We start from the raw sequence: 3,345 nt of genomic DNA, 5'->3' as shown, positions 1-3,345 counted from the left end.
AAAGGTCCACTAAGGTGACAAGGAGTAGTGGGAAAGAGTGGATGATCATAGACTGAGGTGGTGGTGGCTTGCTTTTGTCATAAAATAAGGAAAAGCAAATATTCCCTCAATAATTAGTCCAACCACCAATTCTTTTAATACATTTATATAAAAACCCTGGAGATTTATATATTTTGGGGCCTTAGTTTATAAAATAAAGTTTTGGGTGAAAATCCCACGTTAAAATAATGAAAAACGGAGTTAAAACGAAGTCGTAGTCGAAAAACCGGTAAAAAGGGGCCGTCTTTGGGAGAGATTTGGGAGAGATTTCAAATAGAAAGAGATAGAGTGAAAACGATTTAGAGAGGTTTCGTTTGTGATTAATTTGAGTGTCCAGCTTCACAACGCAAGGTTCGTAAACCCCGTTAAACCGTGTTTTAGTGACGTACACAATCCCGATGATTGTACAATAGTGTTTTATCGCTTTGGTTCGTTGTTTAGCACTGTTAAGGCTAAGGAAAATCAAACACATGAACTTTCCAAATGATGATTTCTCATTAAAATAGCGAATTGTATAGTGATTACATAACGTAAACCCTAACATACAAGGGTTATTGGAGTTGACCGGTTTGACTTGTTGACTTTGTTTGACTTTGACTTGACCGAAATTTGACGGTTGTCACAGTTCTTATTCAAAAACTAGTTTTAAATACATGATTTTTAGCAACGAAATAATTGATCATTTTTGAATAACATAAACAAGTTAAACCCAGCTGTTTTGGTCAAAAATTACACAAGTATAAATCAACCAAACTGAATGAGAGGCTGTGATGTTCGAATTGTGCAATGGAGAAAGATAAAGAGAATGACATGATTGTTTACAAGGAAAGCCCTTGATCCTTGCTAGGATCTCCGACACAAAACCTTTGGAGGTGATAATGATCACCTGCCTTGATGATTTTATTAATACAAAATGATGATTACAGAGAGTATTTCAGTAAGAACAAGTGAAAAAGTTCATAGAGTAAGTAGAGTGTGTCGTGTGCGAGATACATGTGTCAATTTATAGTCTAAACTAGCTAACAAGATGTCCGATATTCCCGAGATCCTCTATGACCAGCTTTGTGAACATTCATTGACTTGGTATTCCGGGTCTTTAGCATAGTTGAGACGACTCTCTGTTGAGAATAAGTATTCTCTTGACTATTTCTGCACATGTGTTAATTAAGAACAAAATATAACCGTTATAAATGTTAGTAAATAATAAAAACTGTAATAGTCGGGATCCTGAGATAGTTGAGGATCCTGAATATCTGATGAGGTTTGAGGATCCTGAATGCTTTGAGGATCCTGGCCCTAACAATTGCCCCCAAGTTATTCCTGAAAATATAGGAGTTAATTTCGATAATATTAAAGGGATAACTTAAATTAAAAAGGTAAAAGGAGAGAGAGAAAAGTAATTCTCAAAAGTAACCCTTAACGGCTAGGTAATTTTGAAATCTAACGGTTGGATAACTAGCCGTTAATGGTCAAATCAACCTCAAATCTTCAGTATAAATAGAGGTGATCAGTTCCACAATTCTCTTTACTCATCTCGATTTTCTTTGCTTTCTTCGTGTTACCGGTGATTTCGATAAAGGTAACATCCTCTCTGCCTCATCTCCTTTCTACCAAATTTTCGATCATGGGTAAAAAGATGACCCTTTCTCGCAAGAAGATCCTAGGTCTTCCTGAGGATGATTTTATCGATAAAGGAATCTTGTCTTATGACGAGACGTGCTCCTTCGATGATGGTGATATCGAAGCATTAAAGGCTAGTGGTGCCTTCCCTCTTGAAGCAGTCTTCAAGCCTTATGACCATTTGATCCAACCAGACTTCATCTCCTCTTCTTGGGTGTGCTTTTCGGAGTATCCCTTCTATGTTTTAGGCCTTAAATTCCTTTTTTCGTAGTGGTCTCGGAGTTTTTCAAGATCACGAAACTTTCTTTCGTCCAAGTGATACCTATCATTTGGAGGATCTTGTACTGGGTTGAGTATCTGAATCAGACACAGTATCTTGGCATGGGTCTGGCTGAATTGGCCCATTTCTATGATCTCTCAACTTTTGGCAATTCTCGCTTCATGTTCAAGGTCAAGAGTGGCAAGCCTCCTCTTGTGTTAAAAATAAAACACAATGATGGGGCTTGTAAGGGGAGATACTTCTTTGTCAAGCGTGACTTTATTCCTGGCAGAGATCCCTTACCCAAAGATTGAGTTAAGAAGGCTAGGATTTCAATACTTTTCATTGTGATCCTGAAATCTTATTCTTATTTTGTTTTTTCTGTTACATGTTTCAAGCTCGGGGAGCTCGTTGTTGCTGCTGAGGACACAGAGGATAAGATTGCTAAATTTCTTTCTCTCCCGGAGGCAGATAGATCTCTCAGACTTGATCAATCCAGTCTCCAAGAAGGATCTTCCAACACAGCTTCTATGGCTACAGGTATATCTTTCTTTCTTTTTTATTTGAATTGTTGTCTTAGTATCCTTGAACTCATCAGGATCCTTGTTTCTTGTGCAGGTTCCAGGACTGTCCTCTCCAGTGCTCGCTTCGCTTTGGCTGACCTTGAGGATGACATGACCAGTGGCTTGGTCAGGATCAGGCAGGAGAAGCCCTCTCCTCTGCCTCCTTCAAAGAAAGCCCAGCTTGACCTGGTTGTGAAGACTCCAAGATCCCAAAAAGGAAGACTTCTGAGGCCATAGATTCCAGCCTAGAGAACCTCAGCATGAAGGATGCTCTTGGGAAGCTGACCTCATTTTCCCAGGCTGTAAGTTTCCTGTGTATAAGAATTATTTATGTTAGTTTATCATACCTATTTCTTCTTTTTCTGATGTTTGCATTTCTTTCAGGTCTCCACTCATGTTTCTCAGTTCACCAATGATCTCAGGATCCGTGCTAAGAAAGCTGAGTCAGCTCTAAAAGAGCAGGAGAAAATTTGGAGGACCACCAATGAGTATCTTCTCCAGAGGGTGGATTTTTTGAGCAAACAGAATTCTGAGAATGAGGCGGAGTATTCTGCGGAGCTTGAGGAGGTGATTGCCGATGTGAAGGCAAGTGCTGCAGTGGCTATCCTGGAGGCTAAGATCAAGTTGGCGGAGGATCTTGAGCATTCAGGATCCTGGAATGTAGTAGGATGGTGTGAGGCACTAGCCAAACTAACTTGAAAGCCTATCACCACTGCCGAGGATCCTGTACTGCAGCCAGAAGTGGAGAAGGAGGATAAGAAGGACGATGATGACCAGGCTAAGGTCTAGTCCTTTTAGGTGGTTAGGTTGGTGTAGTTTTTTGATGTAACCATTTGACTCCTGTGCGGCTGTAAGCCTTTTATT

Source organism: Lactuca virosa, chromosome 9 (genome assembly GCF_052849685.1).
Source record: "Lactuca virosa cultivar CGN04683 chromosome 9, Lactuca_virosa_CGN04683_v6, whole genome shotgun sequence".
NCBI lineage: Eukaryota > Viridiplantae > Streptophyta > Magnoliopsida > Asterales > Asteraceae > Lactuca > Lactuca virosa.
Note: the sequence above shows the minus strand (reverse complement) of the source record.